Here is a 10,391-nt window from a genome sequence, read left to right as displayed (position 1 = left end):
CAAAGTAGTGAAGATGAATTAACAGGTATGAAAACTGTTAATTGCTAAGAATGCAGATACTGAAAATGACAAAATAAGTACCAGAAAGGAGATGTTAGGAGAGGTTATTGGTAATGAAACTCAAGTACATCAATATTATGAAATGGGGAAAGATGAGATTCAGAAGAATTAATGTCAGACACAGATGTCATAATGGGTAAATCCCCAAGAGGGTTAGAGTTTTCTTTATATTTTTAAATTTTCCTTTTGTTAAATAAAAATAGAAAATCTTAAACATTTTAGTTGGTGGTGGGAGGGGGAGGGGATATGACATATATGTCCCATGCCAACACATATCTCATTAGATTTCATGATACAGAGTAGAAAAGCTTATGCTGCTATCTGCCAACAAGCAGTTATGACAGGAAGGAATCCTCATCCTATAGACCAATAGATGGTCACTGAGCATGAGAATGGAGATGCGTGTATGAACTGTGTTGTACTGGAGTAAACAGAGAATACACTGATCCGTCTTGTGTGTCTTGGCAACAACATAACCTTGTTTATTAATATTAACTGTTTAAATGTTTATATATGATTAACTAGAACGTCATGATTGCAGTAACTCCAAAGTCAACCTCACATTTTAATTAGAATTTATTTAATATTGTCAGTCATTGAATGAGTAAACTAACAAATCAGTAACATGCCCTGTGCTGGCAGATGTGAAACACTGAAGGTAGCTCATGCAAATTTGTAAGTTTACACTGACATTAAAGTCATGTGGAAGTAATTTATGAACTTGAAATGGTGCTCGGTGAGTGAAGGTTAGAATCCACAAACTTAAGTTCAAATATTAGTGTTAGATTGATTATAAAAACTGGTTTTTCCTTACTTCTTATTAAAAACATGGTGGCATCCTTTTATTTATAGATTTATATCGAAGTAGTTCTGTTAATTTTCCACTTGCCTGTCCATCATTCATAGTTGATTGGATACATGTTTGGACACATGACTGGCAGACAGCTTTACAAGACACGAGGTTACCAGACATCTTAACGGTGGAGTAGGGAACTTGCAGGTATGCTGGACCATTTACGAGTTGGTCAATTCGTGAGGAACAACTTGTGTTGTTAGCATGTCCAACACAGTAATTTATCATGGTAGGAACACTTTTTATCTCACTCTGATGAATTAATTAGTTAGGCAATGGTGTAAAGTATTGAAGGGGATTTGCTATACCTTGAAACACCATAACATGATGAAGAATATATTATTTTTAGATAATTATTTTGGCAAGTTTTATTACATCTACAACATCAGAAAGCCATAACAAAAATTCTGATTGTGTAAGGGTTTGAGACCTTTGAGGCTATACATAGGAGGATGAATGACAGAAATTACAATTATCGTCAAGTATTGATTGTTACATTTACAAAAAAGGAAGCTTGACCTATGGAGGTACCCCATCTGGCATGAATAATGTTGTACAAAGGGAGTTTGGTTCTCTTGGAAAGAGGGAACAATGCTATAACTGCTTTGACTTAAAAGTGTTATATAACAGTCAGGAAGCATATGGAATTTACAGCGGTGAATTTTCTGATAAAAAAAGAGCCCGCCAATAGAAAACAGTGGGTTTATACCACACTACCATTACTTACTGCTACAACAGAGGATTGTTCACTTGTCACTGTGATGTGTTGTTTGTATCCATTTACATTTTGATTAAATAAATTTTGTATCATGCCTGGCTGTAGGACAATGAGCAAGTGTTAGGGATTCCATTTAGTGAGTAGAAATCTCTGATCACAAATTTTTGACACCTCAAGAGACTGACTGGATTCAGTTCTTATTTATATTCATGTAAAATATGTAAATACGTCCCATGGAAAGGACTATAATAGACTGCCATGCATGCAGAGATTTCCAGTTCATCTTAAATTTTCAGGTTTACTCTATGAAAAGTAGAGAATCTAAGAAAACAGAAATAATACACTGATTGATGAAAGGATGCTACAGGAGCATGCTGAAGATCAAACTGGTAGATTGGATAGCTAATGGTAAAGTACTGATTCTAATTGAGGCAAAATAAATTTATGGCATAACTTCACTGAAAGTAGGATCGGTAACTAATGGTAAGTTACTGGTTTGAACTGGGAATAAAAGAAATTTCTGGCACAACTTCACTAAAAGACAGATCAATTTGATGGGGGACATGCTCGGGCCTCAAGAAACTGTCAGTTTGGAAATGGAGGGAAGTGTAAGGGGAGACCAAGGCTATAATCAGATTCAAATGAATTTGGGGTGCAGTACTTATAGAGAGTAGAAGAGTCTTGCACAGGATAGGCTAGCAGGGACTGAACACTTCAACAACAACAACAACAACAACAACAACAGATGAAAGGATCAACATTTAACAAAGATACTCAGCCAAATGGCAAAATATGTATAGGGTAAGAGAGAGAGAGAGAGAGAGAGAGAGAGAGAGAGAGAGAGAGAGAGAGAGGGGGGGGGGGAGGTTGCAAAATGGTGGCATGTTTCAAGCAAAGAGGAGTATACACATGGTAGAATGTCCTTCATTAAAGAAAATTATTGTAAAGTGCAACAAATGAATCTGAATTACAGATACATTAACAATGAACATCATGACAAGTTTGTGTAAAACTAATCAAGATACAATGAGAGGAATGTCTTCTTGAGATACTGATGCATCAATAGGAAAAATACCTCAAACAAAAGATAACAGAAAGGGAACTTCAATAATTTTTTTCAGAAAATTCAGCTAAAGTATCCACTCACTCCAAATTGGAATAGTACTGTAACTGTTATTCTTCACAAGAACGGAGACAAACATGATACAAAAAGCTTCATAATATAAGGATATTCACAAAAATTGTTTTTAGTGGTATAGGAAAACGACTGGATCAAGTAGTGAATCATTCATAAGTCATAAACATGTGAGACACATCAGCCATGTGCAAGTGTTTACCTGCCCAGTGTGGCTGACACATAGACGCGAGATGTTTGCGTAACGTGGCTGGAATTTTCAGTGTCCTACAGCTACTGGTCTGGAGATGTCCTAATGCCACAATGTTGGATAAGGGACAGCATCACGCCAGAGGTGGATGGTCTGCTTCAACTTGTCTTTGGTCACTTGAACAAAGAATACATCACCTTACTCTCTGAACTTTCCATAGATACCTTGCCCCCATCTTGTTCGAACCAGTCTGAAGAGGCTCCTATGTTACAGCACAAATGATTTCTTGTGAATGAATGGAGCATTCTGATTGGCTCTTACTGAATTTACCTGCGAAACTGCTGTTGCTGCTAGTGTGGGAGCACTGTCCATTTTTTTTCTGCAGATGAGACTTCCAGCAGCAAAACTATTTTGTACAGATCGCCATACTGCACTGACAGTTGAACCCTGCCAAAGTGGTCTACAGATCGTCAAATACGGAAAGATACTTCCTCAATTACACTGCTCTGTCACTGACTCTGTCAGTGTGAAACTGGTCTCCACATACCATATCGATGTAATAAACACACAATTCATATCCTGCGCCATACAAAATCGCCACTTCTGCATCCTGCATATAACTATCGAGCACCAGACACTCGAACATATACCGCAAAGACAGACAGCATAAGCACCTGCACCATCTATATTCCTCGCAGTACTAGATATTTCCCGCGAGGTCGGGCGGTCATCCAAAGGAGCCGATGATCACACAAGTCATTCGCTCCACACACAAACTGGCCCGAAGCGTGACCTGAGTGCCCTCAGCAGACCGAGGTCACTCTCCAAACTGTTGTACAAAGGCACAAAGGCGTCACTGTTTCTGGCCCCACCTGCATGCTTGCTTGCTTTCTACACCCATCTCCAGACTCTGGGATTACAAGAACATATGTATTCTCACATGGTTTACCGGAATATCATACCATTTTCGCAATACTTCTCGATATCAAGCACTTAGCAGTATGCTTGCACACTATAATTCCGAAGATATAGACTGGAAATTATTTCTCTAGAAACCCGAAACTTTAAGCAGTATGGAGTGTCCTGTAAACCACTGAGTAACTACATGGTTCAAATGGCTCTGAGCACTATGCGTCTTAACATCTGAGGTCATCAGTCCCCTAGAACTTAGAACTACTTAAACCTAACTAACCTAAGGACATCACACACATCCATGCCCGTGGCAGGATTCGAACCTGCGACCATAGCGGTCGTTCGGTTCCAGACCAAAGTGCCTGCAACCGCTCGGCCACAGCGGCCGTCACTGAGTAACTAGAAACTTATCTTGTCTGCAAAGACCTGTACGTGAAAACTCAAAAAAAAAAAAAAAAAAAAAAAAAAAAAATCAGAGGAAATTGATATTTTCACTCACGGATACCAGTGCTGGTGATATAACAGATTCCAAATAATCCTTATAGTTTACAAACTCAACTAAGGTGTTTCTCATGTCTAGGGAGCCAGCAAATGTGTCTTTCACCCGTCTTTCACCTGCTAGATGTACACAACACACACCACAATCGATGTTCTCTCAACCAAATAAAGACGGGAAATATGCAGAAGCAGTCAACCGGACAATTTACATGGGAGGGAATAATGGTCCAGCACAAACACACGTCCATATTGAATTTTCTCAAATTTTCACAGAGAACGCATGTAATCATGAAGGCTGCCCAAAACATACTACACTCCTGGAAATTGAAATAAGAACACCGTGAATTCATTGTCCCAGGAAGAGGAAACTTTATTGACACATTCCTGGGGTCAGATACATCACATGATCACACTGACAGAACCACAGGCACATAGACACAGGCAACAGAGCATGCACAATGTCGGCACTAGTACAGTGTATATCCACCTTTCGCAGCAATGCAGGCTGCTATTCTCCCATGGAGACTATCGTAGAGATGCTGGATGTAGTCCTGTGGAACGGCTTGCCATGCCATTTCCATCTGGCGCCTCAGTTGGACCAGCGTTCGTGCTGGACGTGCAGACCGCGTGAGACGACGCTTCATCCAGTCCCAAACATGCTCAATGGGGGACAGATCCGGAGATCTTGCTGGCCAGGGTAGTTGACTTACACATTCTAGAGCACGTTGGGTGGCACGGGATACATGCGGACGTGCATTGTCCTGTTGGAACAGCAAGTTCCCTTCCCGGTCTAGGAATGGTAGAACGATGGGTTCGATGACGGTTTGGGTGTACCGTGCACTATTCAGTGTCCCCTCGACGATCACCAGTGGTGTACGGCCAGTGTAGGAGATCGCTCCCCACACCATGGTGCGGGGTGTTGGCCCTGTGTGCCTCGGTCGTATGCAGTCCTGATTGTGGCGCTCACCTGCACGGCGCCAAACACGCATACGACCATCATTGGCACCAAGACAGAAGCGACTCTCATCGCTGAAGACGAAACGTCTCCATTCGTCCCTCCATTCACGCCTGTCGCGACACCACTGGAGGCGAGCTGCACGATGTTGGGGCGTGAGCGGAAGACGGCCTAACGGTGTGCGGGACCGTAGCCCAGCTTCATGGAGACGGTTGCGAATGGTCCTCGCCGATACCCCGGGAGCAACAGTGTCCCTAATTTGCTGGGAAGTGGCGGTGCGGTCCCCTACGGCACTGCGTAGGATCCTACGGTCTTGGCGTGCATCCGTGCGTCGCTGCGGTCCGGTCCCAGGTCGACGGGCACGTGCACCTTCCGCCGACCACTGGCGACAACAATGATGTACTGTGGAGACCTCACGCCCCACGTGTTGAGCAATTCGGCGGTACGTCCACCCGGCCTCCCGCATGCCCACTATATGCCCTCGCTCAAAGTCCATCAACTGCACATACGGTTCACGTCCACGCTGTCGCGGCATGCTACCAGTGTTAAAGACTGCGATGGAGCTCCGTATGCCACGGCAAACTGGCTGACACTGACGGTGGCGGTGCACAAATGCTGCGCAGCTAGCGCCATTCGACGGCCAACACCGCGGTTCCTGGTGTGTCCGCTGTGCCGTGCGTGTGATCATTGCTTGTACAGCCCTCTCGCAGTGTCCGGAGCAAGTATGGTGGGTCTGACACACCGGTGTCAATGTGTTCTTTTTTCCATTTCCAGGAGTGTATTAGTTCGGTATTCAGCTGTCTAGAGGACGACACGGTTAGGTCAGGTATATTCCTATACCCCAACAGGCCTTTCCATTCAGACAGCTCCTGCCATTAGCCGGTAACGTGTATCATTCTTGCCACAGGCCACTACTGCTGCGTGCCACATGCCCCCAGACACAATCGTCCTAGGAAACCGGCGACATAAATATCTGATCGATATGCTTACAATTAAATATTACGATTGTGGTCTCAATTGGACAACATTCGACAGTGAGCAAAGTATGGGAAATAACCCCTGCTGACAGCTGTGGCTCAGGAAATGGAAATATCTGTACCATTCTTATGACTTGACATACTCATCTAAGTAAAAAAAAAAAAAAAAAAAACCTTCATTCCCTTTGCAGCTATGGCAGTATTCCACTTCAAATCCATAGCCTGCCTTCCCTCATTGACAGGAGGACATAATCATTTTCTTTGCACATGACAGAACACACGTACATACTTTATGAGCCTAATGCTCAAGGCGAACCTATCATGCATCCCCTACTACTAAGTATAATACTTTAACAATAACTGATTGCTGGCGATACGAAAAAATACTGAGCAAAAATCAGCGATGGGTGGACATGTCCCATAAGTTTTTCTTGCGAGTGGTACCACAGTGTCTTAGAAAGAGAGACGTAGTCGTCTTACAATCCGTCAGATGTTAAAAACACGATCACAACGACTATGTTACTGTCACAAGCGGTCTTGTTTCTACAGGTGCTCACAAGCATTACTAACGATAACCATGTTAAGAACCATACAGTCTTAAAAATCGTGGTATGGCATTACGTCCAAATGAAGTGGTTTTTCTACACGAATACTATGATACTGAATAAAGATGGTGATCGCCGGAGTGTTTATTAACAGAATGAAAGTGCGGTAACACGTCGCTGATGGTGTAAGCTCGTAATAAAATCACTGAATTCAGAAAGTGATTCAGCTAAAGGACACAGTTTGAAGCCAGTATTTGCAGTTCCCTCATACCGCCACCAGATACTCCTCCAGTATTTGTAATGCATTCTGTCTCTATGCCATGTCCGAGGTTCTGCGATATATCCTCTGGGTTACAGGCAATGGTTGATTGAGAATGATCACAAACAGCTGATGGCGTGCTGATTGAGGTTGTAAGGAATAGGAATGTACAACGGCTTTTCGGATCACTAGTGCTACACTTTCCGGTAGAAATGCTATCTGCGATTTGGAATCAAGTCTTTCCTTTCAGCCACATATCTGCGTTGGATCCTATAGAGAAGTCACTAGTGAATCATATTTCTGTCATTCTCATATCTCGAAACGGGTCACCGTTTTCGAACCTATCTGATATAGTAAAATTCCAACGTGGTTTTAGATAGTCCTTATGCATCTTGCAACTGCTCCTCAGACGCTGCTCTACCATCTCTGCAGCTTTACGCATGTGATCATTACACTGAGTAAAAGTCGGAGAAAGCTACATCTACCACATTCTGCAGTCTGTATAGAAACAGGCTAAGCTGAGTTAGTGGTTTGACCATTTGGTGGAAATGGGAACATGTTGTAGCTCTGCGAACCACGCACAGTGTGTAAGGTTGGCGGCAAACGAAGTCCGCTCTTGCAACACAAAGTAGTATAATGACAGTACGAACAATTATGATGGTGTTTCTTATCAGGAAAATCTGGAAGACTCAACATCACACAGGTACTGCAGTTCGAAGCAGATCTGCATCCCTCAGGGTTCATTCACGCCTATCACTCCAACATTCTATCATCGTTACTCTGTACCATCCAACAGAAAAAAAATTATGAGCTATAAAAGCTCCGCTAATTTCATCTGATAGAGGACGCGATAAGAGTTTTACCGCATCTCCCTCTTCCCATATATCGAAAACAAATACCGTCTGCATGCCATCATCGTGCACATGTGACAATCCTATTAAATTTATAGATATTGCTCCAGTCCACAGACCAGTGTAAAGTTTCATCGCCTGTACTGTAGGAGGATGACTGTACCCCACAGACGATACTATCGGTCGCAAGACAGTCTGTACATTGCCGTACATTTTGTTTTTTCTGCCATGACTTTGAGGTCTGTGTCAGGTTCTACAATGACATTAACACATTCTGATCCATTGCCTCTCACAGAAAACTAGAGGTCGCACAGTGTAAATCATGTTGTTGCTGCTGCTACCATAACACACACACAAAGACACACACGCACACACACACACACACACACACACACACACACACACACACACACACTGGATGCTTTTAAATAAAAGAGAGTCACAACATAAGCAAACTGGAAGAGTTTTGCGGTATTGTGAAGCGTTTCCAAACTGCTGTCCGAAGGTGATTGATGGCCTCTTCACTTAAACTCATCTGTCACAGGACGCTGTAGCTGATGGCTCAGTGTTTTGTTTCGATTCCTCATATTGCAGTCATGTAAATGATCACTATTTCAGTGCTAGCCATCCCCAAAAGGTGTTACCCCTCCACCAAAACTCTTTCTCCATCTCAAAACAAGCGATGTCACTCAATCATTATGTGAGGATCAACAGTGTGCCAGTGAATGGATTTTATGGAAAAGACACCATCGATGTACTGTAATAATAAGCATCACAGTTGATAGTGCGAACAATTTTAGGAATTTTAGAGTAATTTCAACACCGACCAGCTACAGTTGTTCTGGTCTCCAGTCCCGAGACTGGTTTGATGCAGCTCTCCATGCACTCTATCCTGTGCAAGCTTCTTCATCTCCCAGTACCTACGGCAACCTACATCCTTCTGAATCTGCTTAGTGTATTCATCTCTTGGCCTCCTTCTATGATTTTTACCCTCCACACTGCCCTCCAATACTAAATTGGTGATACCTTGATGCCTTCGAACGTGTTCTACCAACCGATCCCTTCTTCTAGTCAAGTTGTGCCACAAACTCCTCTTCTCCCCAATCCTATTCAATACCTCCTCATTAGTTATGTGATCTACCCATCTAATCTTCAGCATTCTTCTACAGCACCACATTTCAAAAGCTTCTATTCTCTTCTTGCCCAAACTATTTATCGTCCACGTTTCACTTCCATACATGGCTACATCCATTTCAGAAACGACTTCCTGACACTTAAATCTGTACTCGAGGTTAAAAAATTTATCTTCTTCAGAAACGCTTTCCTTGCCATTGCCAGTCTACATTTTATATCCTCTCTACTTCGACCATCATCAGTTATTTTGCTCCCCAAATAGCAAAACTCCTTTACTACTTTAAGTGTCTCACTTCCTAATCTAATTCCCTCAGCATCATCCGAGTTAACTTGACTACATTCAATTATCCTCGTTTTGTTTTTGTTGATGTTCATCTTATATCCTCCTTTCAAGACACTGTACATTCCGTTCAACTGCTCTTCCAAGTCCTTTGCTGTCTCTGACAGAATTACAATGTCATCGGCGAACCTCAAAGTTTTTATTTCTTCTCCATGGATTTTAATACCTACTCCGAAATTTTCTTTTGTTTCCTTTACTGCTTGCTCAATATACAGATTGAATAACATCGGGGAGAGGCTACAACCCTGTCTTACTCCCTTCCCAACCACAGCTTCCCTTTCATGTCCCTCGACTCTTATAACTGCCATCTGGTTTCTGTACAAATTGTAAATAGCCTTTCGCTCCCTGTATTTTACCCCTGCCACCTTTAGAATTTTAGAGTATTCCAGTCAACATTGTCAAAAGCTTTCTCTAAGCCTACAAATGCTAGGAACGTAGGTTTGTCTTTCCTTAATCTTTCTTCTAAGGTGAGTCGTAAGGTCAGTATTGCCTCGCTTGTTCCAATATTTCTGCGGAATCCAAACTGATCTTCCCCGAGGTCCGCTTCTACCAGTTTTTCCATTTGTCTGTAAAGAATTCGCGTTAGTATTTTGCAGCTGTGACTCATTAAGCTGACAGTTCGGTAATTTTCGCATCTGTCAACATCTGATTTCTTTGGGATTGGAATTATTATATTCTTCTTGAAGTCCGAGGGTATTTCGCTGGTCTCATACATCTTGCTCACCAGATGGTAGAGTTTTGTCAGGACTGGCTCTCCCAAGGCTGTCAGTAGTTCTAATGGAATATTGTCTACTCCTGGAGCCTTGTTTCGACTCAGGTCTTTCAGTGCTCTGTTAAACTCTTCACGCAGTATCGTATCTCCCATTTCATTTTCATCTACATCCTCTTCCATTTCCATAATACTGTCCTCAAGTACATCACCCTTGTATAGACCCTCTATATACTACTTCCACCTTTCTGCTTT

The sequence above is a fragment of the Schistocerca piceifrons genome, chromosome 1 (genome assembly GCF_021461385.2).
Source record: "Schistocerca piceifrons isolate TAMUIC-IGC-003096 chromosome 1, iqSchPice1.1, whole genome shotgun sequence".
Lineage (NCBI taxonomy): Eukaryota > Metazoa > Arthropoda > Insecta > Orthoptera > Acrididae > Schistocerca > Schistocerca piceifrons.
The sequence above is the reverse complement of the archived record's forward strand: the minus strand, read 5'-3'. Positions refer to the sequence as shown.